The following is a 27,937-nucleotide window of genomic DNA, read 5'->3' as shown; positions in this document are numbered from 1 at the left end:
ATACCACAGAAACAGGCCGTTTGGTTCAATTCATCCATGCCGATCAGAATTCCCAAACTAAAGTAGTCCCCACTTGCCTGTGTTTGGCCCATATCCCTCTAAACCTTTCTATGCATGTACTCATCCAAATTCCACGTGCAAATCACCCTCTGTCAAAACGTTGCCCCATAGCTTCCTTTTAAATCTCTCTCCTCTCACTTTAAAGAAATATACCCCCGAGTCTTGAGCTCCCTTACGCTAAGGAAGAGCCCTTTGCTATTCACCTTACCTCCACTTCTCATGATTTTATCAATCTCAATCATGTCACCCCTGTGCTCCAGTGAATGAAGTCCCACCCTCTCCTTATAACTCAAACCCTCCAGTCCTTACAACATCCTGGTAAATCTTTACCAAACCCTCTCTAACAGAATTCTTCCTATTACAGGGTCACCAGAACCATACTCAGTACTCTGAAAGTGGCCTCACCAACATCCTGTACAACCTCAACATGATGTCCCAACCCCTATACACAATAGTGTGAACAATGAAAGCAAGTATACTTCATGTCTTCTTGACCACCCTGCCAAGCAGCGATGCAACTTTCAAAGAACTATGAACCTGAACCCCACCATGTCTCTCTTTTAGCAAAATGCAAGCCCTTGCTTTTTATAGCTCACTCATACACACGCTTTCTCTCAGACACCCACACATACACGCCCCCAACACACTCACAGGCTTATACTCCATCACACTCTCACTTTACCAAGCATGCGCACACACTCTTACGTGCACTCTCATGCACAAACTCACATGCACGCACTCATGCATCACTTTTTGGGCAAACTTGTATTGGCAGAATTATGTTTGCAGATACATTCTACTTTGCTCAAAAAGTGCACAAACTGCAGGCAGTCAATCCATGTAATATTTTATAAATTCCTACTTTAGAATGAGAACCAGTCTGATTCAAGATTGGGAGACTGACAGACTCAAATCTCACACCTTTAATGCATTGTCCAGGCTGAGATGTCACTTTTTTAAAAAAAAACTTAAGTCACCTCGAGAACGTGATTTAATAGTAGTTCTGGGATTTACAGATTAATGAACTGAAATCTGCAACTCATTCTAAAAGGTGAAAGACTTAACAGCAATTTGGTTTAGACCATAAGACATAGGAGTGGAAGTAAGGCCATTCGGCCCATCGAGTCCACTCAGCCATTCAATCATGGCTGATGGGCATTTCAACTCCACTTACCAGCATTCTCCCCGTAGCCCTTAATTCCTTGTGACATCAAGAATTTATCAATCTCTGCCTTGAAGACATTTAGCGTCCCGGCCTCCACTGCACTCTGCGGCAATGAATTCCACAGGCCCACCACTCTCTGGCTGAAGAAATGTCTCCGTATTTCTGTTCTGAATTGACCCCCTTTAATTCTAAGGCTGTGTCCACGGGTCCTAGTCTCCTCGCCTAACGGAAACAATTTCCTTGCGTCCACCCTTTCCAAGCCATATATTACCTTGTAAGTTTCTATTAAATCTCCCCTTAATCTTCTAAACTCCAATGAATACAATCCCAGGATCCTCAGCCGGTTTGTTCAATATATCCTATCAGTTGCATAACACTGTGATCTTTTGCTATAAAATCTGTGTCTTATGATCCTGCTCCACAGTTACCTGATGAAGGAGCAGTGCTCCGAAAGCTAGTGCTTCCAAATAAACCTGTTGGACAATAACCTGGTGTTGTGCGATTTTTAACTTTATCCAGCCCAGTCCAATATTGCCTCCTCCACACAATATTTCGCGAACACAGTCCACACCTCCTGATGCTGCCAGGAAACTTTACAAGGCCGATGAAATGACACACTCTGCACTCCTGAAAAATTGACAAGTTCTCACGATATTAGCTGCTCATTCATGACTCCATCTGATACGCGACATCCTGCTTAGTGCAGGAGGCTGAAAGAAATGAGCAGCTTTAAAACAAAAAACAAAGCTTTCAATGAGAGTCTGAGCCCGGCTGTAAGTTCAGTAACCTTTATTGTGATCCAACTTTGTTACAGCTTCAGATCCCCCCAGCAAAAAGGCAGAGAAAAAGTAGTTGCTTTTTGAACAGCTCAAGGTGAAAGTGCACACACCACACCTCCCCAGTGCCCCCCCTCACTGTCTTTACTATTGGCCAGCACCAAGTTGTCCCTATGTAATTGGATCCTTGGTACAGCCGTAACCCGGAGGAAGTATTGCCTCACTCAGCAATTTCAACCCATACACTGTCTCCAAGTAAGTTTCTCCCCGCTCCTTTGCCAGTGGGGGGAGGGCAGTGTAGAGTCAACCAGACTACTGTGGGTCTGGAGTCACGTGTAGGCCAGACCGGGTAAAGGATGCAACTGGAACGACTGAGTGAAACCTTTCTCACAATGGCGGTTCCCTTCCCCAACAAGTGAGAGAGGGACTCAGATGGGGGCTTTCTCCCCTGCACCACCCTCTCCCTGAAACGGTCTCATCATTAGATTCCGAACTCCACATTTCTGACCGAATACCAATTCTGCCATCTGTCGTGGCGGGATTCAAACCCGGGAGTCCCTGGAACCGGGTTGATAGTCCAATCGATAATGGTACTCGGCCGTCACTCCTTCAATCCCCCTGCGATGGCACGTGAACTCGCTGGTGCCTCCACAGTTGGGAGGAGTAGGTGAAGCCCTTCCCGCACTGACAGCAGACGAACGGCCTCTCTCCAGTGTGGATCTGCTGGTGCCTCAGCAGGATGGAGGAATCGCGAAAGGCCTTCCCACACTCGGGGCAGCTGAAGGGCCTCTCCCCCGTGTGGATCCGCTGGTGGCTCTGCAGGTTGGAGGAGCAGGTGAAGCCCTTCCCGCACTGAGAGCAGGTGTACGGTCTCTCCCCCGTGTGGACCCGCTGGTGGATCAGCAGCGTGGAGGAACTGCTGAAAGCCTTCCCGCACTGAGAGCAAGTAAAGGGCCTCTCCCCGGTGTGGATCCGGTGGTGCCTCATCAGGGAGGACACGTTGGTAAAGGCCTTCCCACACTTGGGGCAGCTGAAGGGCCTCTTCCCTGTATGGATCCGCTGGTGGCTCCGCAGGGCAGAGACGTGGGTAAACGCCATCCCGCACTCGGGGCAGCTGAAGGGCTTCTGCCCTGTGTGGACGCGCCGGTGGCTCTGCAGGTTGGAGGAATACCTGAAGGCCTTCCCGCACTCGGGGCAGCTGAAGGGCCTTTCCCCAGTGTGGACCCGCTGGTGGGCCAGCAGGTGGGAGGAATGTCTGAAGGCCTTCCCGCAATCGGTGCAGGGGAATGGCCTCTCCCCGGTGTGACTGCGCCGATGAGTCTCCGGGGCAGAGGGGACACGGAAGCCTTTCCCACAGTCACCACGCTTCCACGGTTTCTTCACCGGGTGGGATTCCTCAGGTTTCTCCATGGCCACAGCTTCAGCTGCACACAAACACGTGTAGAGCCCCTTCCTGCCGTGAAATCCCCTTCCCAGGCCTTATAACTGTTTCAGGCTCCACGCACAGTGCGCTTCAACAGTGGGGTCTCTCGTCCAGTCCCACTGATGCTGAAAACGTCCTCAAACAGGAACCAAAAAGCGTTGATCCCTCTTACAGAAATCACACAGTCAAAAATTATTGTGGTCCCGATGGATTGAGCGACTGTCAGACATTGACATCAAAGTGAGGACTGCAGACGCTGGAGAGTCAGTCAAAAAATGTGGCGCTGGAAAAACACAGCAGGTCAGGCAGCTGCCAAGGAGCAGGAGAGTCAATGTTTTGGGCATAAGCCCTTCATCTGCTGATATTGAAACTTCAGGTTTTCAGATTTTCAAATACTCTGCAAAAAGAGATTACAAAAGTCATCACTATCAGTGCTGGATAGAAATTCAGAACAAGCAATTCTACTTTCTCTGGAATATTCTTTTGCTGTTCCACAAAATTGAAAGCACCATCCCACTCTCCCTTCCCCTCTGTTCTCACTCCGCTCTAACTAATTCCCCTGAAGGTGCTGATTCAGGATCTTACAGGGACAGCAAAAGCAAAAACATCAAGACTGACATCTCTCTGAATTTTGGATGCCTCCACCTGAAAGTTAATATCTTTCACAACACTGGGATCCTGCTGAGAGTGAGCAGGTCTGATTCTGGGAAGCAAAAAAAAAGTCAATTCAGGGTGAACCTGCAATGCAGCTTCTTGAGGAAGGACCAGACACAAAATGGTTAACGACCCCGGGAAGGTGGGAACAAAATGAGACATCAAGGCATTAACACCAACACACTTCAGTCAAACTCTTCTGCTCCCAGTCAGGAGAAAAGGAGGACTTCAGGGCTCACGCCTGAAACGTCGATTCTCCTGCTCCTTGGATGCTGCCTGACCTCCTGCACTTTTCCAGCAACACATTTTCAGCTGCTTCCAGTCAGGGCAAAACATGCTCCGAAAGTCCAGCCTTCACAACCACACTTCTGCTTTCACTGAAGACAATTAGAGTCACACAGCACAGAATCAAACCCTTTAGCTCAGTCTGTCCGAGTTGACCAGATATCCTAAATTAATCTAGTCACGTTTGCCATCACTTGGCCCCTATATGGGCCGGGTGCTGGCAGCTGGGACTAAATTGGGTTGGCTATCATGTGCAATAGAGCTAAGGGAGAGCCTAATGGGAACAGAATTTTGAGGACCATTGTCTACCAGATGTACAGCACAGAAATCATCCCTTCGGTCCAACTCATCCGTGCCGATCAGATATCCTAAATCAATCTAGTCCCATTTGACAGCACATGGCCCACATCTCTCTCAACCCTTTCTATTCATATACCCAGCGAGATGCCTATTAAATGCTGTAATTGTACCAGCCTCCACCACTTCCTCTGGCAGCTCATTCCTTACATACACCACCCTCTGAATATAAGAGTAGCCCCTTAGGACCCTTTTAAATCTCCCCCAAGCCTAAACCTATTACCCTCTAGTTCTGGACTCCCCCATTCTAGGGAAATGCCTTGTCTATTTATCCTATCCATGCCACTCATGATTTTATAGTAATCTGTAGGGTCACCCCTCAGCCTCTGGTACTCAAGGGAAAACAGCCCCATCCTGTTCAGCTCAAACCCTGACAACATTCTTGCCAATTTTTTCTGAACCCTTTCAAGTTTCACAACATCCATGACATCCTTGCTACAGCAGAGAGACCAGTACTGCACACAATATTCCAAATATGGCCTAATCAATGTCCTGGACAGCTACAACGTAATCTCCCAAATCCTGTACTCAGACGATTGGGAAAGTTTTCAAAACCCACAAACGACAACCGGGAAAACATTGAGGTATCAACACTGGGGTGGGGGTAGTGAAGAAGGGAAAGGAAGCCAAAAGTGCTGGAGCCAAGGCAGAGGAAGAACACAGGATGCACAGCCGACTTGAAGCTGCATGTGCTGTTGCATTTACTTGTGGAAATCGGGTGCATTTTGAAAAGGAAAACAGAAAAGATATCTAATCTGTCCTCCTCACCTGGTAATTAAGTCCTATACCTGAGTTGACAGAGTCTGCTCCCTCCCTGGATTCACTCCCGTTGCTACAAGTGAACAGATTTTCCCGCCCCAGGATTTTCATTCATTGTCACTTCCGCGTTATGACGCCAGTGAATATGCGAGTGGGCGTGGCCACGCCGGGCGCACGCACTGCGCCTGCGTTGTCCTGCATCGTTTGCTCTTATCCATTCGCTTCAGAGAATCCCCACAGAGTGGGAGTAGGCCACTCGGCCCAACGAGTCCACACTCTCTTTAAATCCTTCCTCAGTGATCTGTAATTCTCCATCGCCTCATCTGTACCATCTTGCCTCGTCAACACATAAGCCTCATGGAACAACATCATAGGACACAGAACTTATATCAAAAGATCAAGTGTCATGCAACTGATAGAATAAATCGAACAAACTCAGATAGTCTTCATCTCTTAGAATGGGTGCGGGTTTTGGTTCATTAATATGTAACAATGTTCTTGAGATGACTTAAGGTTTTATAAAAAAAATATCTCCGCTCAGACAATGCATTAAAGGTGTGAGATTTGAGTCTGTCAGTATTACAATCTTGAATCAGACCGGTTCTGTTTCCAAAGTCGGAATTTGCAGAATATTACATGCATTGACTGCCTGCAGATTGTGTGCTTTTTGAACAAAATTGAATGTATCTGCAAATATAATTCTGCCAATACAATTTCACCCCAAAGAGTAGTGTGTGCATGAGAAAGTGAGTGTGTGTGCATGTGAGTTTGTGTGTGTGAGTGCACAGAAGCTTGTGTGTGCATGCTTGGGAAAGTGAGAGTGTGATGGAGTATGAGGCTGCGAGTGTGAGAGAGTGTTGAGGGGTGTGTGTCTGTTTGTCCGAGATAGAGTATGTGTGTGAGAGAGACGCTTAATAAAGGCAAGGGGTTGTACAGATAATGGTTGGGCCATGAGTCGTGTTGTAGAACAGACACATGTTTGGGGGGGGGGTGGTGGTTCAGGTACCTAGTTCTTTGGAAGTTGCATCACTGCTCGACAGAATGGTTTTCAGACGGCATCTCGCAACATTGCCTTCATTGTTCACACCACTGAATATAGGTGTTGGGACATCATGTTGAGGTTGTACAGGATGTTGGTGAGGCCACTTTCAGAGTACTGAGTACAGTTCTGGTGGCCCTGTAATAGGAAGAATACTATTAGTGAGTGTTTAATAAAGATTTACCAGGATGTTGTCAGGACTGGAGGGTTTGAGTTATAAGGAGAGGCTGGGACTTTATTCACTGGAGCACAGGAGGTTGGTGGGGTGACCTCATTGAGATTGATAAAATCATGAATGAGGTAAGGTGAATAGCAAATGGCTCTTGCTTCACGGCGGGAAGCTCAAAATTCGGGGGGCATTTTTTTTAAAATTTGAGGAGAGAGATTTAAAAGGAACTGGAGGGGCAACATTTTGAAAAAAGGTGATTTGCATGTGGAATGAACTTACTGAGGATGTGGTAGATGCAGGTACAGTTACAACATTGTGGTAGATGCAGGTACAGTTACAACATTAAAACAGCATTTGGATGGGTTTAGAGGGAAATGGGCCAAATGCAGGCAAGTGGGACTGGTTCAGTTTGGAATCCTGGTCGGCATGAACGAATTGGACCGAAGTGTCTGTTTCTGTGCTGTATACCTCTATTGAAACCAGTCAAATTCTGAAAGGGGCTTGACAGGATAGATGCAGATAAAATGCCCCTTTGTGGGGAGGGTCTCGAATTCCGACAACGTGGAAGCAGGCCATTCAGCCCATCTATTTCACTCTGGCCCTCTGAACAGTATCCCACCCATACCCAACCCCTTACTCCTTTATTCCCATGGCCAATCCACCCTAACCTGTACATCCCTGGTCACTATGGGTAACTTAGCACGGCCACTTCTCCCTAACCTACACTCTAATCTATAAATTACCTTCTCAAGAATGTAATTTAAATGCAGAGCTTTTGTAAGAAAATTGTCAGTTTTACTCAAACTGGGGCACAGACAGAATTCACACCTATTGTCTCTACTTATAAACAGGGCTCCTCGAAACGTGGCAGTGTCCCCCCTGCAGCTGCAGAGCGAGACAGGAGAGTTTGTTTTTGTGAATGAGCAGTTGTAGCGCGAGGTGGCTGTTGCTTGGTGACGGTGAGGCTCCCCCGGCCCCGCCCATCCCCCCGTGCAGACGTCACGCGGGGGCGAAGGCGGTTGGGAGGAGAAGTCGCTCGAGCGGGGAAGCGGCGGCCGTTAGGAAAATGGCGCCGTGCGGCCCGGGGCAGACCCCCGTCACTGGTCACCGCCGCCTTCCTGGCGCAGCTGCTGTGTCACGGCCACACCGGCCGGCTGTACAGCAGGCAGGAGCCGGTGACCATTCTGGAGGCGGATGGGGTTAAGGACCTGTTTGGGAACTGGTCGGCCGCCTGGGTGGTGGAGTTCTACTGGTCGTGGGGCGGCCCCTGTGTCAACTATGGGGCCACCTGGAAGGTACTGGGCCCGGGAGGTGAAAGGTGAGGCAGGTTGTGGGGGGGACGGAGGGGAAGGAATGTGGGGCCTGTCCTGTCATAGTCACATTTTACACTCACTTTCCATCTGCTTTTACTGGCGCTTGTGCTGTTTACCCCTCACTGTTACTTGTGCAATTGCTGAGGGCGAATGTGTAAATACTTGTGAAGGAGATTATCACCAGCATGTATATGTTCCTCAGTCATTGAAGGGGCGGGACTTACTGAGAATGGTTAGTAAACCATGTGGTGTACTAAGCCTTGTTAACATAGTTTGTTATTTGTCAAAGTATACTTTTTATTATTTAGAGTCATAGAGTTGTACAGCTAGGAAACAGATCCTTTGGTCCAACCTGTCCATGCCGACTAGATATCCTAAATTAGTGTGAAGAGTGTAGTGCTGGAAAAGTACAGCAGGTCAGGCAGCATCCCAGGAGCAGCAGAATTGGTGTTTCGGGCATAAGCCCTTCATCAAGAATCAAAAGATTCTCCTACTCCTCAGATGCTGCATGACCTGTTGTGCTTTTCCAGCACAATGTTCTCGACCCTTATCTCCAGCATTTGCAGTCCTCACTTTCTCTGAGTTGATTTCAACTTCACTATGAAGTCTCTTCCAAGGATACCTACCTTAGAAGTAGTTCTCCTCCTCTCTCACTGTACCCCCCCCCCCCCCCAGTTCTCTCCTCTGCTCCTCAGATGCTGCCTGACCCGCTGTGCTTTTCCAGTACCACACACTCGACTCTGATCTGCAGCCCTCACTTTCTTCCAGCTTATCCACCTCAATCAAGGTAGATTCATATCCAGTTATGACCTGTTCAATGCTGGTCCAGGCTCGAAAGACAAAATGACCTCCTCCTGCTCTCAATTCTCACTGTGTCCAGGACATTAACAGTGAGAATGGAGGGAGAGTATGTGGGATGGAGATTGTCAGCTGAATTGCCCATAGTGTCCAGGTTAGGTGGGTTAGCCATGGGAAATGCAGGATTATAGTTTCATAGTAAAAGAAGCAGGAGTTGGCCTGCTCCACCATTCATTAAGATGATGGCTGATATATCCATCGGTTTGGCTGCTCCTCACTACATTGTCGCAACTACCCTTAATTCCCTGACCAAAAAAAGCCCATCCACCTGTGTCGTGAATATGCTTAATGAAGCTGCCTCTCTTTCTTGGGCAGAGAATTCCATAGATTGACTACTCTCCGGGAAAAGCAGTTCCTCCTCATCTCTATCCTAAATCTACTCCCCCTCAACTTGAGGCCTGGTCTCATCCACCAGCAGAAATGACTGGATAGGCTAGGGCTTCATCCCCACAGTGTAATGAATTCCCACTTTCCACCAAACTCCCAGATGTACTCCCTCACTCAGTTGCTGTCTCACAAATGAAAAATTTCATTGTAATTCTTTTGCTCCCAGTCAGGGCAAAACATCTTGGAAAGCTGCTCTGAAAGTCCAGTCTTCACAACCACACTTCTGCATCCACCGAAGACAATTCCAACATTACAGCACAGAAACGGACCCTTTGACCCAACTCATCAGTGCTGACCAGATATCCTAAATTAATCTTGTCTCACTTGCCGACATGTGGCCCACATCCCTCTAAACCCTTCCTGTTAGTGTACCCATCCAGATGCCTTTTAAATGTTGTACTTGTTCCAACCTCCACCACTTCCTCTGGCAGTTCCATACATGCACCACACTCTGTGTGAAAAGGTTTCCCCTCATGTCCCTTTCCCCACTCACCTAAAAGCTATGCCACTTTAGTTCTGGACTCTCCTACCTCACGCCCCTTACAAACCTCTTATAAGGTTAGCCCTCAGCATCCTTCTACACCAGTTACTGCCAGTTGTCAGACAGGTGCAGCAAGCAATCAGCAAGGCAAGTGGTATATTATCAAGATGAACTGGGATTAGAAGTGAGGATGTCTTTATGCATTTAGGGGGTCATTAAATATATTCAAGGCTGAGTTCATCTGATTTTTGAACAACAAAATGTGGATTTTTATGTTGTGTGGATGAGGTGTGTTTTTTTTGTAGTTTGTTTTGGATACAGGTACAGTAGACATGTTTAAAGTGGAAGGCAAGAAAATGGTTTTAAGACCATGACAGAACAGTTACAGTCAGACAGCACAGAAACAGACCCTTCAGTCCAACTATTCCATGCTGACTATGTTCTCAAACTAAACTAGTGCCACTTGCCAGTGCTTGGCTCTTATCCCTCCGCACCTTCCCTATTCATGTACTTGTCCAAATGTCTTTTAAACGTTGCATCTGTACATGCATCCACCACTTCCTCTGGACATTCATTCGATACAGGAACCACTGTCTGGATATGGAAACCTTTTCCCGATTCTGCCCACTCCGTGGATGCATTTCCCTTTCCTGTCGGTTGTTGCAAGTCAAAAATTGAAGCCCAGAACGAAAAAAGGAGTTGAGAGGAGAGTGCTGTACTCACAGATGGTTGTAGTCTGCAGCAAACTCAGTCTTCATTGAGAGAGAGGAGCAGCAACAGCAGGTTCCGAAGCTTGTATTCCAACTTCTGCATTCAGACAATAGGAAGGCTCTGTTGGTGGAGGACCAGTCACTTTCCGGTCCTCCAAGGCTCCTGACTGGCCCACCAAAAGAAAGTCCTGATGCGTGCCTTCCTTGCAGCCAGGAGCATGCGCATTTTCTTCCTGACACCGGCAGTATGCGCTCTGGCGACGCTGACAGAATTTAAGTGTCCAAATGCCAAGTGAAATAAAAATAGAAGAGATTCACAATTTTTTTCCCCCGGTGATATTTATCTTTCCAACACGCCTCATGATTTTATAATTCGAAATAAGGTCACCTGTCAACCTATGGTCGTCAATTAGGCGACCAGAACTGTACTCCGTGCTCTAACCGTGGCTTCACCAATATTGCAAACCTCGCAAAAATCCTGGACAGCTTCAACATGATGTCCCAATTCTTACACTGAACGGCTTTAACAATGAAAGCAAGTGTGCTAAATGCCTCGTTCACCACCCTGTCTACCAATGCCGCAATTTTCAAAGAATTATGTACCTGATTTGGAGATGCTGGTGTTGGACTGAGGTGTACAAAGTTAAAATTCACGCAACACCAGGTGATACTCCCAACAGGCTCATTTGCGAGCGCTGCTCCTTCATCAGCTGGTTGTGTCTTATGATCCTGCTCCACAAACACCCAATGAAGAAGGTCGTGCTTCCAATCTGATGATGTGTGAATTTTAACTTTATGTACCTGAACTCTTCCACCCCACCCCATGTCTCTCTGTTCTACAAGACGACGCAGGGCGCTACCATTAACTGTACAAGTCCTGTCCGTCCTTGTTTTAGTAAAATGCAACTCCTTGCCTTCATCTGTTACTCTCTCAGACACATCTAATACTCACACCGTCTCACAGGCTTATACTCCATCAAACACACACTTCATTAACATGCATGCATAAACTCGCATGCACTCAAGTCTATGGAGTGAATTTGCATTTGCAGAATTATATTTGCAGATATATTCAATTTTGCTCAAAAAGCACACAAACTGCAATATTTTATGAATTCTTACTTTGGTTAATAGAACCAGTCTGATTCAAGATTGGGATATAGACTCGAATCTCACACCTTTTTTGCAGTATATGAGCTGAGATGTTACCTATTTTCATAAAACCTTAAACCATCTCGAAGGTGAATTAAAAATAGTTCAGGGGTATACATATTAACGAACTGAAACCTGCAACCCATGGTAAAAGATGAAAGACTAATCCACAATCTAGATTTGTACAATGTATCCTATCAGTTGTATGACACTGAGCTTTTGCTCTAAATTCTGTGCCTTATGATCCTGCTTCACAGCTACCTGTGGAAGGAGCAACATTCTGAAACTTAGTGCTTCCAAATAAACCTGTTGGACTTTAACCTGGTGTTGTGAGATTTTTAACTTTATCCACCCTCATGGACACAGCCCAAACCTCCTAGCGCTGCCAGGAAACTGTACAATGCCGATGACATGATGTCGTACCTGCACTCCTGAAAAATTTACAATTTCCAACAATACTGGCTACTCATTCACTGCTGCAACCGATACACAACATTGGAAACATAGTACAGGAGGTTATAAGAAATGAGCACAGCGGGTCAGGCTGAGGAGCAGGAACATCAACGTTGCCCGAAATGTCAATTTTTCCTGTTCCTCGGATGCTGCCTGACCTGCTGTGCTTTGCCAGCACCACTCTAATCTCCAGCATCTGCAGTTCTCACTTCCACTTGTAAGAAATGAGCAGTTTTAAAACCAAAACCTATTGCAGTTCAAAGCTCTCAATGAGAGTCTGAGCTCGGTGGGAAGTTCAGGTAATCTTTATTGTGACCCAACTTTGATACAGCTTCAGAAGCTCCCAGCAGAAAGGCGTAGCAAAAGTAGCATTTTTAAAAAAAATCAGCTCAAGGTCAAAGTGCACACACCCTCTCCAACCCCTCACTTTCTTCATTATTGCTCACCACCAAGTTGTCCCTTTGTAATTGGATCCTTGGTACAGCCTTAACCCGGAGGAAGTATTGCCTCACTCAGCAATTTCAACTCATACCCTGTCTCCAAGTAAGTTGGATGGGCAGTGTAGAGTCATCCACACTGCTGTGGGTCTGGAGTTACGTGTAGGCCAGACTGGGTAAAGGATGCAGCTGGGACTACTGAGTGAATCCTCTCCCACAATGACAGTTTCCTTCCCTAAAAAGGGACTGAGTGAATCAGATGGGGGGTTTCTTCCACCCCCAGCCCACCGTCAATGGTTTAATCGTTAGATTCTAACCTCCAGATTTCGGACCAAATTCCAATTCCACCATCTGTCGCGGTGGGAATCGAACCCGGGAGCCCTGGCATTGGGTTGATAGTTCAATCGGTAATGACGACCGTTAGTCCTTCAATCCCCCTGCAATGGCCCATGAACTCGCAGGTGGGAGGAGCAAGTGAAGGCCTTCCCACACTCTGGACAGCTGAAGGGCCTCTTCCCCCATGTGGACCCGCTGGTGGGTCAGCAGGTCGGAGGAATTGCTGAAGGCCTTCCCGCATTCAGGGCAGCTGAAGGGCTTCTCCTCCGTGTGGACCCGCTGGTGCCTCAGCAAGGCAGAGGAATCACTGAAGGCCTTCCTGCACTTGGAGCAGCTGAAGGGCTTCTCTCCTGTGTGGATCTGCCGGTGGGTTAGCAAGTTGGAGGCTTGGGTAAAGGCCTTGCCGCACTGGGAGCAGCTGAAGGGCCTGTCCCCCGTGTGGGCCCGCTGGTGGGTCAGCAGAGCAGAGGAATGGCTGAAGGCCTTCTCGCACTCAGGGCAGCTGAACGGCCTCTTCCCCCGTGTGGACTCGCCGATGGGTCAGCAGGTTGGAAGCCTTGGTAAAGGCCTTCTCGCACTCAGGGCAGCTGTAGGGCTTCTCCCCCGTATGGACCTGCTGGTGGGTCAGCAGGGTGGAGGCCTTGGTAAAGGCTTTCCCGCACTCAGGGCAGCTGTAGGGCTTCTCCCCCGTATGGACCTGCTGGTGGGTCAGCAGGGTGGAGGCCTTGGTAAAGGCTTTCCCGCACTCAGGGCAGCTGAAGGGCCTCTCCCCTGTGTGGACCCGCTGGTGGGTCAGCAGGTTGGAGGAATTGATGAAGGCCTTCCCACACTCGGGACATACGAACGGCCTCTCTCCCGTGTGGATCCGCTGGTGGGTTAGCAAGTTGGAGGCCTGGGTGAAGGCCTTCCCGCACTGAGGGCAGCTGAAGGGCCTCTCCCCTGTGTGGACCCGCTGGTGGGTCTGCAGAGCAGAGGAATGGCTGAAGGCCTTCTCGCACTTTGGGCAGCTGAAGGGCCTCTCCCTTGTGTGGATCCGCCGGTGGGTCAGTAGGTTGGAGGCCTGGGTGAAGGCCTTCCCGCATTCAGAGCAGCTGAAGGGCCTCTCCCCTGTGTGGACCCGCCGGTGGGTCTGCAGGGTGGAGGCCTGGGTAAAGGCCTTTCCACACTCTGGGCAGCTGAAGAGCGTCACCCCTGTGTGGATCCGCCGATGGGTCAGCAGGTTGGAGGTCTTGGTAAAGGCCTTCCCACATTCAGGGCAGCTGAAGGGCCTCTCCCCTGTGTGGACCCGCTGGTGGGTTAGCAGGTTGGAGGAATTGATGAAGGCCTTCCCACACTCGGGACAGGAGAACGGCCTCTCCCCCGTGTGGATCCGCTGGTGGGTCAGCAGGTCGGAGGAACTGACAAAGGCCTTCCGACACTCGGGGCAGGAGAATGGCCTCTCCCCGGTGTGACTGCGCCAATGAATCTCCAGGGCAGACGGGACACAGAAGCCTTTCCCACAGTCATCACACTTCCACCGTTTCTCCACGGGATGGGATTCCTCAGGTTTCTCCATGGCCGAACCTTCAGCCGCATACAAACATGTGTACAGCCCCTCCTGGGCGTGAATTCCTCTTTCCGGGCTGGATAACTGTTTCAGGCTCCACTCTCCGTGTCCTGCAATAGTAGGGTCTGTCAGCCAGTCCCACTGATGCTGAAAACGTACTCAAACAGGAACCACAAAGCTTTGCTCCTTCTCACAGAATCATAGTTGAAAACAGTTGCGATCCCGATGGATTGAGTGACTGTCAGACATTGACGTCAAAGTGAAGACTGCAGACGCTGGAGAGTCAGAGTCAAAAAGTGCAGCGCTGGTAAAGCACAGCAGATCAGGCAGCATCCGAGTAGGAGTAGGAGAGTCGACGTTTCAGGTAGAAGGCCTTCATGTGTTGATTTTGAAACTTCTGTCTTCAGATGTTCAAATACTCTGTAAAAAGAGATTACAAAAGTCATCACTGTCAGTCCAGTGTGGGAATTCTGAATAAGCAATTCTGCTTTCTGTGGAACATTCTTTTCTTTTCACAATTCACAATTCCACAAAATTGAAAGCACCATCCCACTCTCTCTTCCCCTCTGTTCTCATTCCACTCTAACTAATACTCCTCGAAGTCGCTGGTTCAGGATCTCACAGGGGCAGAAAAGCAAAAACATTAAGACCGACATCTCTCTGAATTTTGGATAACTCCACCTGAAAGTTAATATCTTTCACAACATTGGGATACTGCTGAGAGTGAGCAGGTCTGATTTTGGGAAGCATAAATAAAAGTTTGTGACAATCCATTCTCTGGAAGCAGGCCACTCGGCCCAAATATTCCACACTCCCTCCGAAGGGTAACCCGGCCACACCCATTCCTTACTCCTATTGCTCAACATTTACCCCCAGATTAATGTGCCTAACCTGCACGTCCCTGGGCACTATGTAATTTAGCACAGTCAATCCATTCTAACCTGGACAAAGTTAAAAATCACACAACACCGGGTTATAGTTCAACAGGTTTATTTGGAAGCACTCGCTTTCAGAGTGCTGATCCTTCATCAGGTGACTGTGGATGAATAAGATCATAAGGGCGGCACGGTGGCTAGCACTGCTGCCTCACAGCTCGAGAGACCCGGATTCAATTCCTGTCTCAGGCAACTGTATGTGGAGTTTGAATTCTCCCCGTGTCTGTGTGGGCACCCTCCAGGTGTTCCAGTTTTCTCCCACAGTCCAAAGATTTGCAGACCAGGTGAATTGGCTATGCTAAACTGCCTGTAGTGTTAGGGGAATGGGTCTGGGTGGGTTGCTCTTCGAAGGGTCGGTGTGGACTTGTTGGGCTGAACGGCCTGTTTCCACACAAAGTAATCTAATCTAAGACACAGAACTTAGAGGAAAACATTATAGTTTCCTGCCACTGAAATGATGTATTGAACAAACCTGGATTATTAAGTCTTTCATCTTTTAGAATGGGTTGCAGTTATTACCATGTAAATCCCAGAAATTCTTGTAGGTCACTTTCTCAAGATAACTGAAGATTTTATAGCAAAATGTGACATCTCAGCTCAGCCAATGCATTAAAGGTGTGAGGTCAGAGTCTGTCTGTGTTCCAATCTTGGGTCAGACTGGTTCTATTTCCAAAGCAGAATTTACAAACTATTACATGGATTGATTGCCTGCAGATTGTGCATTTTCTGAGCAAAATAGAATGTGTCTGCATTTATCATTCTCCAAGTTCAAATTCACCCCCATGGACTTATAAGTGTGTATGTGCATGAGAGGGAAAAAAAGTCTATTTCTGTGCTGTATATTTCTGTGCCTGTTTGATAACAGTCATGATTTGGAGATGCTGGTGTTGGACTCGGGTGTACAAAGTTAAAAATCACACAACACCAGGTTATAGTCCAACAGGTTTAATTGGAAGCACACTAGTTTTCGGAGCGACGTTCCTTCATCAGGTGATAGTGGAGGGCTCAATCCTAGCACACAGAATTTATAGCAAAAATTTACAGTGTGATGTAACTGAAATTATACATTGAAAAATTGATTGTCTGTTAAGCCTTTTATCTGTTTGAATACAGTGATAGTTTCACTTCTTTCATGTGTAAATCACAAAACCTTTTTTTTAAAAAAGTTGCATTCTCGGGTTAGCATTCTCAGGACAGGCAGCAGAGAAAAGTGGCCGAGCAGAGGCCGATAGCTAAGTTCGGTACCCATAGGGAGGGCCTCAACCGGGACCTTGGGTTCATGTCACATTACAGGTGACCACCATTGCACTACACACACACACACACAGGCACTCCTATACACACATACGCACACACAGACACCCACACACACCCTTACATTCACCCCCTCACAGACTTAAGACACTCTGCATTCACTACACACACACATACACTTTCTTACACTCAACCCCCAACCCAGACAGACAAAGACCCACATGCACACATATAACGTCGATTTTACTGCTCCTCGGATGCTGTCTGAACTGCTGTGCTCTTCCAGCACCACTAATCCAGAATCTATTATAGTGACATGTTACACTGACTTTACATCTGTTTTTACTGGGGCTTGTGCTGTTTACCCTCACTGTTTTTTGATCCTTGTGCTGTTTACCCTTTGCTGTTACTTGTGCAATTGCTTAGGGTAGGGCGTAAATACTAGTGAAGGAGATTATGCACCAGCATGTATATGCTACCCAGTCACTGAAGGGGTAGAACCTGTTGAGAATGGTTAATAAAGCATGTGATGTACCAAGCCTTGTTAACATGGATAGAGCTGAAAATGTGTTGCTGGTCAAAGCACAGCAGGTCAGGCAGCATCCAAGGAACAGGAAATTCGACGTTTCAGGCCAGAGCCCTTCATCAGGATATAGTTTGTTATTTGTCAAAGTATACTTTTTATTATTTAGAGTCATAGAGTTGTACAGCTCGGAAACAGATCCTTTCGTCCAACCCGTTCATGCCGACCAGGTATCCTAACTCAGTGTCAAGAGTGTAGTGCTGGAAAAGCACAGCAGGTCAGGCAGCATCCGAGCAGCAGGAGCATTTCGGCATAAGCCTTTCATCACCAGGATAGAATTGGAGAACGATGTCCTTTGGGCTCCAAAGGGAGATGGTCGTGTTGAGTAGGTGGTGACTGGGAAGTCCGTAGCAAAATGTGGCTAACCTCCCAAGTTTAGTCTTTCTAGAGAAGACCACCACAAATGCAGTACCACAATGTGAAGTCATTGCATGTATTATAGGTGACAGCAGATGCAGCAGAGTCAAAATGTTTGGTGCAGCACAGCAGGTCACGCAGCATGGTATCGACGTTTAATCAGGAAGTGAGTGGCCTGTCAATGCCAGTCATTGCAGCAAGCAATCAGGAGGAAATATCTCCCTGCAGTTAGGGGGTCCTTGAATATATTCAAGGCTGAGTTCATCTGATTTTGGAACAACAAAGAAGTGGATGTTTATGGGGGAAGGCAAGAAAATGGTTTTACGACCAGTACAGAACAGTTACAGAGTCAGACAGCACAGAAACAGACCCTTCAGACAAACTAGTCCATGCGGATTGTGTTCTCAAACCAAACTAGTCCCACCTGCCTGTGTTTGGCTCATATCCCTCCAAACCTTTACTATTCACATACTTAATCAAATGTCTTTTAAAACATTGTAACTGTACCTGCATCCACCACTTCCTCTGGACATTCATCCCACACATGAACCACTCCATGAAAAAACATGGTGGCCCTGAAGACTTTTTAAAATCTTTCTCCACTCATGTTCAAAATTTGCTTTCTAATCTTGAAACCACCACCCGAAGGAAATGACACCTGCCATTCAGCTCATCTATCCATCCACCGCCCCCCCCACCAATGATTTTACAAACCTCAATAAGGTCACCTCTCAACCGTCTATGCTCCAGTGAAAAAGTCCAAAACTATCCACCTCGATGTCGGTAGATCCACATCCAGTTATGATGAGTTCAATACTGGTGCAGGGTCAAAAGACCAAATGGCCGACTCCTGCTCCCATTCTCTCACTGTGTCCTGGACAGCAAGAGACCATAGGATATAGGAGCAGAAATGAGGCCATTCAGCCCATCAGGTCTGCTCATACCATTCAATCATAGTCAATACGTTTCTCAACCCTATTCTCCCCCTTTCAGAAAAGTGAAAACCGAGGGAGTGTGTGGGATGGAGATATTTAACTTCTAGGGAATAAGAGAGGAAAGAGAGTTCACTATAAATTAGAATTGATTGGATTGGCCGAGCAGTGGCAGATGCAGTTTACTTTAGAGAAATGTCAGGTTTGAATTTTGGTCAAGCAATCCAGGCCGGACTGACACAGTTAAGGGGAATGTTGCAGAACAAAGAGACCTTGGAGTGCAGGTTCATAGTTCCTTGAAAGTGGAGTCTCAGGTAGACAGGATAGTGAAGATATAGGAAAGAACTTGTGAAACTTTGAAAGGGGTTGGAAAGATTTACAAGACTGTTACCAGAGTTGGAGAGGATAGATAAGCCAGGAAAATTTTCCCTGAAGCATCAGAGGCCGAGGGGTAATCTTGTCGACATTTATAAGGGACATGGATAAGGTGATGTGGAAAATGATCAGAGAACTAAAGAAAGGGACAAAGAGAGAAAATATATCAGCAATCAAAACTGGATTCTAAGGATCACAAAAACTGAAACTAAAAACGGTGTGTCTGAAAGTGAGTTGCATTGTAACAAAAGTGAAGCAAAAGCACACATTGAAGAGAATAATTATGATCAGAGACTTCTTACAGAGACCCACCTTCAGGATGGCAGAAATTAGATCTTGAATATAGAGGGTTGGCACTGCTAATCAAAGCACTGATCACAGGGTAGTCTGGTGTCAGCTCAGATTTCAGGGCCTGATTTCTCTATCCCCTGTTGATCTCCCTGTTCTCACAGAGCAAGATGTTTGTCTGTTCCCAGCTCTGCTGGATTTCTGCTGAAGCTCTGACCCCCTACTACACCTTCCGGAACAATAAAACATTCAGTCCATTGAGACCCAAACCACAATTGACCAGCCTGTCAACCATCCAGACGTGGAGTGTAGTCATAGCAGGGTTAGCAAGCAAATAAAATGAAATAAATAGGTGCTTGTGTTTAATGTTTGTTCATTGGGAAGTGTAATGGAAAATTAACATTTATTGTGAAATCTATAAAAGCATAGGGGAACAAAGAAGGAAGGGCCTGACTTTGCAGACAGACAGAAAAATGTAAAGTTAAACTGACCTAACAGTAGACTTTCAAGGCCAGTAAACTACTATATCAACAGTCAAGTAATGAGAAAAACAATTCCATATATGGAAAGGAACTCTAATGTTACAGGCTCCTGGCCTTGAGGTGTTGATAAGGAAAAGCGAATTATATTACAAAGGGAATATGGGAAAGCTATCAGGCAACCCCTTACATGAGGGGTCCTGCCAATGTATCGGGTCCCTTTGCAGAGATTAAAAATAAACTTTTTCTTTGCTCTTGCTAATAGTCGAATCGATTTAATTTGCAGGACCCCGCAACTGGGGAAGATTCCCAGGAGGTGTAGGCGCCAGCGCCTTGAAGGACTTTCACTTCATCTCGAGCGCAAAATTGGCCCCTTTACGCGAGAGGGTTGGGAATCTGTGGATCGTCCTGGCGCCGGGATCCGAATCAAATAGGTTCTGGGTAAGAGTCGTGGCTTAAGTAATCCTACATGGAGACTCATTCTAAGAGAATAAATAAATCAGGAGTAGGGTCCAGTGAACTCTCGTGTGATTTTAGAGTAAAACTCAAGGGAAAGGATTGCTGTCTCTAGATGTTTCTAGTGTGTTTAAGAGAGAGCAGATTTAAGGGTGGTTTTAACCCTGGAACCACCACTGGCTGAGTTGGACTTGCCCAGATGGGCCCAATGAGGGGGAACCTCCAGAGATAAAAGCAAGTCATATTGGCAAAAAAAAGATACAAACAGAGAGAGAGAGAGAGAGAGACACAGACTCACTGAGGTCCATAACACCCATAGTGACTGGGACCACCCGAGGACATAACGACCGCAGAAATCACACTGTATGAGGCACACCTGAGGAACAGCTTCATCAATGGAATAAAGGACAAAGTTGCAAAGAAGGTAAAAGACACATTTATTACCTGGGACACAGGAAAGCTCAATTTGATAGAACACCACGCGATACATGCTGAAAAATTGCTGGCTCAAGAGAAGGATAAGCTCAGCTTGCTCTGATGCAGATGGTCGCCCAGCCATTGGAGGGAGATGCTGTGGGAAAAGGGAGAGGCAGAGGTGGAGGTCACGGAAGAGGAAGAGGGGCTGGCAGAGGTAGATCTGGCAGGTGCTTTGTTGCGGAGCAACGAACCACCAGGCGAGGCAGCGCCCACACAGACAGCCTCAGTTAGCCCTAGAGGCTGGACAGCAGGGTGACTGACGGGGGAAGGCTAAGGTGGAGGTGGGCAGCCCACAAGTGACAGGTAAGCCTCTTTTCCTTTATGCTTGGCAATGAAGACTCGCTTATGCTAATCTCTTCTACTAACCTTACGGGCACTGAAACATGTCCCAACTCCATAGTGAGTGCTGAGATTGCGGAGCGTGGACCATACGTTCAGTATAACATTGATGCATATAAGTTGATACCTACCTCTATGTCATACGTGGAACGTACACCAGTTACCTTTTTGGTAGGTACAGGGGCAACATATTCAGTCCTTAAAAACAAGCCAGTTCAGAGAGTCAATGCAAATAAAGATGAGTGGAAGGTTCCTGAAATCAATGGGTCCATCAGGAGTTGTGATAAGAGAGGTGTTTACCACACCCCTATTGTGCAAAACCAGTAATGGGGAAACATTCCAATTCTCAGTTTTGTTATCGGAATTCTGTCCTTTAAATCTGGTGGCTCAGGATCTGAGAGACTGGGGTTGGATTTGCTCAGTACCCTGACAGGCTTGCAGGTAATACCAAAAGATGACTTACCAGTGCAGGCTGTAAAATACAACTCACGACCCCTGATGTATGTCTATGAATGGCGATTAAGCCAGACAGCGATAAGTTCAGTGAGCAATTCACTCGCCATGGAATCAAGTAACCATGTTCATCCTATTAACACTGATTTTCTCGCTGGGGATATGCTGCACTGCACAGCTCACATACACCGCGATAGCCCTGACAAATCATATGGGAAGGATTGGTTCAGGAGACAGGTTAAATTTTATTGGAATGACTACAGATCTGCAGTCAGTGTGAACTTATCTAAGGTCTCTGTGACAGCAAGTAGAACCTATCTTTTTGACGTGGAAGGCTCTTTTCCTCACGTGTCATTGGCAAATGCGTCCGGCAACAGCTGGCAGGATTTGGGACCATGGGTACTAAAGGCACAAAAAACAAAAGATTGGGTCTTGAGGGACGATGTGGGTATCTGGTTCAGTGAAGATATGCGGGCATAGAGGACGAAACTAAATTGGCTAACTCAGGCAGATAGGGCAGTTCAGGTAACCCCGGCTAGCCCTGGAGAGCTGAGGAAGGTAGCATTATACTATACTGGCATTTTCCTAAAGTAGAAATCTCGGACCCAAGATTGAGAAAGGTCCCTACTGAGTTGTGGGCAAAAGGCAAACATGACGTGGGGCTCATACGAGGCTGTGAACCCATACAAATAACCCCAAAGTCTAAGTATCGTCCTTGCAGAGCACAACACCCGTTAAAACCTGAGGCTATTGAAGGAATTACTCCAGTCTTTGAATCCTTCCTAAAGGCTGGAATGATAATCCCCTGTGAAATCTCACTAGCGAGAACCCCCATTTTTCCAGTCAAAAACGCAAATATTCCGGGTGAACCAGAGGAATGGAGGTTTGTTCAAGACCTGCAGGCAGTCAATAACGCTGTTGTTCTGCGTGCCCCAAATGTTCCCAACCCCTATACTATGTTGGCTCAACTTCCACCAGACGGAAACGATTCTCTGTTGTGGATTTAGTAAATGTCTTCTTTAGTGTACCAGTACACCCAGATAGTCAATTCTGGTTCACTTTTTCACTCAAAGGAAAATCGTATACCTTCACGCGACTTTGTCAAGGTTACTGTGAGTCCCCCCATCACATATAATGAGGCTGTACGCAGGAGTCTGGAGATTCTTGTTTTAACCCTAGGGTCAGCGCTTCTGCTGTATGTAGATGATTGCTTAAATAGCAGCACCAACAAAGGAACAATGTGAGAAAGATACCCTTGCGTTGCTCTGCGAGCCGTGTCTGCTGCTGAAAAGGGTGTTGTAGCGTCCAGGGACGTAGTTGGCTATAGTGAATAAACCCTACTGGCCCCACATGCAGTATCTTTACTGCTACCAAGAGGTAGTAAAAGCAGGATCGCTCCCTTCTCATCTGTCAGTGCAAGTAGCAGAGCTGATAGCCAAATTACATGCCTCAGTCAAGGCAAAGGAAAGGACAGTGAATATTTACACAGACAGCAAATATGCATTTGGGGTTGTACATGATTTTGGAACCCTATGGAAACACAGGGGCTTCTTGACCTCCTCTGGAAAGCCCATCACACACCCTGGCCTGATGTCTGACCTCCTGGAAGCGGTCCTATTGCCCAAATCACTCGCTGTGTGTAAGTGTGAAGCCAACACCAAAATAACAATTCCATTTCTCAAAGCAATGCTAAGGCAGACTCAGCGGCAAGGACGGCAGCCCAGCAGCTGCCAAGTGATCAGTTTGACGTATGTATGACAAAAGTTTGTACCCCAACAGCAGACATATGGGAGTTACAGTCACAGGCCATGCCGGAGGAGAAGCATGAGTGGACAAGGGCAGGGTGCAGCATGAAGGAAGGGGTGTGGTGTGGCCCCCAATGGTAAACCCTGTCTACCGCAATCATTATACCCATTCTATGCCAAACTGACACATGGTAAGGACCATGTGTCAAAAAGGGTGGGGGGGGAATGTACAACAGTATTGCGGCACACTGGTACACTAAGGGATTTACTCACTACTCCTAGAAATATTGTGAATGATGTGTTATCTGTGCCACTATTAGTGTGGGGAGGGGAATACAGATGAGTCAGGCAGCACACCCCCTTTGAACATTTACGGATGGATTTTATTCAACTAACGCACAGCTAAGGGAACAGGGATTGCCTGGTAATAGTTGGTATGTTTTCCAAATGGATGGAAACATTCCCCACGTCTAAACAGGATGTCAGTGCCGTAGCCAAGGCTTTGCTAACTAATATAATTCCAAGATGGGGAATCCCTGAAAGGCTTAGTAGCAACAATGGGAACACCATTTGTCAATAATGCCTTACAGTAGATCAGTGATTACTTGGGAATAAACATGAGACAACACTGTGCCTACCACCCAGCAAGCGATGGGGCAGTGGAACGAGAGAATGCTACCCTGAAACCATCTGTATGCCAATCTCAAGTCAGACTGGTTCTATTTCCAAAGTAGGAATTTACAAAATATTGCGTGGATTGACTGCCTGCAGACTTTGTGCATTTTTAAGCAAAATTGAATGTATCAGCAAATATAATTCTGCAAGGTAGAATGGTGGTGGAGGGTTGCTTTTCAGACTAGAGGCCTGTGACCAGTGATGTGCCACAAGGATCAATGCTGGATCTACTACTTTCATCATTTATATAAATGATTTGCACGTGAAACATAGGAGGTATTAGTTAGCAAGTTTGCAGATGACACCAAAATTGGAGATGTAACAGACAGCTAATAAGTATAACAGGATCTTGAACAGATGGGCCAATGGGCTGAAGATAGGCAGATGGAGTTTATTTTGGATAAATGCAAGGTGCTGGATTTTGGAAAAGCAGGACTTAGACACTTAACGGTAAGGTCCGAGGGAGTGTTGCTGAACAAAGAGACCTTTGAGTGCAGATTCATAATTCATTGAAAGTGGAGTCGCAGGTAGATAGAATAGTGAAGGTGGCATTTGGTATGCTTTCCTTTTTTTGGTCAGAGCATTGAGCATTGCTTAGGCCACTGTTGAAATATTGCATGCAATTCTGGTCTCCTTCCTATCCCAAGGATGTTGTGAAACTTGTAAATCTTTTCTGAACCCTTTCAAGGATGTTGCCAGAGTTGGAGGGGTTGAGCTATTGGGAGAGGCTGAATAGGCTGGGACTGTTTTCCTTGGAGGGTCAGAGGCTGAGAGGTGACCTTATTGAGGTTTATAAAATTATGAGGGGCATTGATAGGGTAAATAGACAAAGTATTTTCCTTGGGGTGGGGGAGTCCAGAACTATAGGGCATAGGTGTATGATGAGAGGGGAAAAATATAAAACGGACCTAAGGAGCAACGTTTTTCACACAGGGTGGTGTGTGTATGGAATGAGCTGCTGGAGGAAGTGGTTGAGGCTGGTATAATTACACCATTTAAAAGGCATCTGGATGGGTTTATGAATAGGAACGGTTTAGAGGGATATGGGCCAAGTGCTGGCAAATGGGACCAGATTAGATTAGGATATCTAGTTGGCATGGACAAGTTGGACCGAAGGGTCTGTTTCCATGCTGTACATCTCTGACTCTAAATGCAAATTCACCCATAGACTGTGGTGTGTGTGTGTGTGCGCGCGCGCGCATAAGAGTGCATATTTGTGTATGTGCATGTGTGGTAAAGTGAGTGTGTGATGGAAGTATAAGCCTGTGAGAGGGTGAGGGTGTCAGGGAGGGGGTGAATGTGTGTGTCTGAGAGGGTATGGATAAAAGCAAGGGGTTACATCTTGGTAAAACCAACAAAACTTGTACAAGTAATGGTAGGGCCCTGGGTCTTGTGTAGAACAGAGAGACCTGGGGGGGGGTGGGGGGGTGGTCTCAGTACGTAGTTCTTTGAAAGTTACATCACTGGTAGACAGGGTGGTTAAGAAGGCACTTAGCACATTTGCTTTCATTGTTCACATCATTGAGTAACAGAGTTAGGAAGTCATGAAGTTATCCAGGATGTTGCTTTTAGAGTATGACTAAAGTCTTGGTCACCCCGTCATAGGAAGGATACTATTGGAGAGGATTTGGAAAAGATTTACCAGAATGTTTGCCAAGGCTGGAGGGGTTGAGTTATAAGGAGAGGCTGGGATTTTGTTTTTTAACTGGAGCAAAGGAGTCGAGGGTTGAGCTTATATAGATTTATAAATTCAAAAGGGGTGTAGGTAAGGTGAATTGCAAAGATCTCTTCCTTAGCGTGGGAGTGATCAAAACTAGAGGGTGTATTTTTTTTTAAGGTGAGAGAAGAGAGATTTAAAAGGAACCCGAGTGCAACCTTTTTAGAGAGGATGGTTTGTGAGTGAATGAGCTTCCAAAGGAAGTAGTAGGTGCAGGTACAGTTACTGCACGTGAAAGACATTTGGATAGGTACATTAATGAAAAGGTTGAAGTAGATATGGGCCAAAAGGAGGCAATTTAGTTTGGGAATTCTGATCAATGTGGATGAGTTGGACTGAAGGGTCTGTTTCTGTGCTGTATGACTCTATGACACAAAGAACCAGAAGTGATCTTCTTGAAACCAGCAAAATTCAGAAAGGGGCTTGACAGGGTAGATGCAGATAAAATGCTCCTTTGGTGGTGTCATAGAATCCGTACAGTGTGGGAGCAGACCATTTGGCCATTTAGTCCATGCTGACACTCCGAAGAGCATCCCACACCCCCACCCTCCTCCATGCATTTCCCATGGCAAATCCATCCTACACATCCCTCTACACTGTGGGACAATTTGGTATAGCCAATCCCCCTAATCCGCACATACCTGGACACTTTTGGTAATTTATCATGTCCAATCCAACCCAGGAGCTTGCTTAAAATGATTCAAGTGTGTCAACAGCAATCATTTCAAGGGTTGTTGGTTTCCTTGGATGTAGAGAAGGGATTTGACTGGGTGGAGTGGCCATTTCCTTTTTTTTAATACCCTGGAGTGGTTTAGTCGAGGTGAAATTTTTCTAGATGGGTAACAGTCCTTTACAGTGGTCCTTTATCAGCGATTCTCACCAATGGTGTACGGTCCAGTAATTTTAGCATGGTCCTGCCACAAGCCTCTTATGTATTGGAGAGCTATGGCAGGAGTACTAGAGAGGATCTTGGGGACCAGAGGTAAGGTTGACTTGGTCTCTCTCCTCCTGGGGTTGACAAACCTATCTTCCCTAGATGTGCATGGGTGAAAGTTTTTAAATATCCTCACTTTTTGTGCAAGGAAGAATATTCTGATGTGCTGGGTGTCTGCGAAACCCCCTCCCCTGGTGTCTGTCAGGGTGGCACAAGTTAATTATGGAACACATTGCTTTGGACATTCTCACAAATATGGTGCACCAAAAAACAGAATTTTTAAAAGACATGGCAGTCCTTTTTGAATTACCAGATTTGTCTGCCATTCTAATTAAGGCCTTTGTGTAGTCGTGTCGGTTTGGTATACTGAACTCTATGCCCTGACAGGAAGAATTTCAAACAGTGTTCGGGTAATAATTGATGTTCTTGAAGATTGAAAGCTAAGGTCTTATTGCACTGAGCATATTATTTATTGATCTGTAGTGAGTATAATTTTGATATGTTTTGTGGAGTAGTATAGTAGTTGGTTTACTGTTGTTAGAATGTTATTTTCCTATTTTATAGCTTTTATAATTTTGAAAAAGTTGCAATAAAAGTATTTTTAAAATGTCTAATGCTTTGTGCCTGTGACATTGTTCTCAGTCATGGACAGATTCCCTATCACCACCAAGCCCCATGAATCAATAACTAATTAAGGAAACTACAAACATCCAGATAAGTAGAGAAACAGCAGCTGTATTTAAGAGGCAGAAGATGAGGTGTTCTTCTGCCAGGCGTCAGGTGGTTAGAGTTTGGCGGTGGAGGAGAGAGAGTTAAAGTGATCGGCCACAGAACAGTGGAGTCATTTAGTTTCAGCATCCCAGAGCTGGTCTCTAAAATGTTCTGCAAGTTGGCCTCCATTCTCCACAATGTAGAGGAGACCAGGTAGAGACTGGGCACAAAATGAATCTTAGAAATAAGTTGTATAAATTCTTAATCTGCCAGAGTTATTTTCTGAAAAAGTTTCATTAAATTGGGTAACTGCATGAAACAGTTGTTGGGTCAGACTTGAATCATCACCCTCAAATGAGAGAAATGCCAATTGATAGCAGTGAACAGCTCTTTTTTGTTAAAAAGCACAAGTTGTTGATTTATTTCCACAGCTTACTGGTATTCACACCTGCACAGTCAATGTCAAACTCTGACATCAGAAATGAAATATCATTAATTTTGTCTTACAATAATACACAAACAAATTAATTATAGCACACAGTGGATAGAAAGTCTGATTAATGTGAAATAAATTTGATCAAAAGAATGTAAAATTGAGATGAGAGATAACAAATGGGGGAAGGGCAGAAGGTAAGAAATGCAGCATCATAGAAGGTGTTCCTCCAGGGAGTGTATTTTACCAACTACAACTGCTCAATATAAACAAACACTCTGACATGATCCTCCGGTTTTAATGTAAACCATACCCCCATACAGTAGTACCATTTAAATAAGTTAATAGATACAAGCCTTGAGTAAATCCAGCCTCCAGCCGGACCCCCCCGCTTCTTGGAGCTCGGACCTTCCTCCAGCTCCGGGGGTTGTTGA

The 27,937-nt window shown here is 46.3% G+C and overlaps 1 protein-coding gene and 2 pseudogenes across 1 annotated transcript in view; 1 reads left to right on the top strand and 2 right to left on the bottom strand.

Moving 5' to 3' along the window:
- LOC132808489 (zinc finger protein 850-like) overlaps positions 1-15,786 on the bottom strand; it is a 66,939-nt pseudogene extending 51,153 nt beyond the window's left edge.
- The window catches only part of LOC132808471 (zinc finger protein 239-like), a 290,995-nt gene that overhangs the window by 177,682 nt on the left and 85,376 nt on the right, over positions 1-27,937 (bottom strand). The window lies entirely within an intron of this gene.
- Positions 1-27,937, top strand: part of LOC132808491 (zinc finger protein 208-like) — a 163,923-nt pseudogene that overhangs the window by 129,985 nt on the left and 6,001 nt on the right.

The sequence above is a fragment of the Hemiscyllium ocellatum genome (genome assembly GCF_020745735.1).
Source record: "Hemiscyllium ocellatum isolate sHemOce1 chromosome 27 unlocalized genomic scaffold, sHemOce1.pat.X.cur. SUPER_27_unloc_6, whole genome shotgun sequence".
NCBI lineage: Eukaryota > Metazoa > Chordata > Chondrichthyes > Orectolobiformes > Hemiscylliidae > Hemiscyllium > Hemiscyllium ocellatum.
This window is presented reverse-complemented; position numbering and strand designations above follow the sequence as displayed.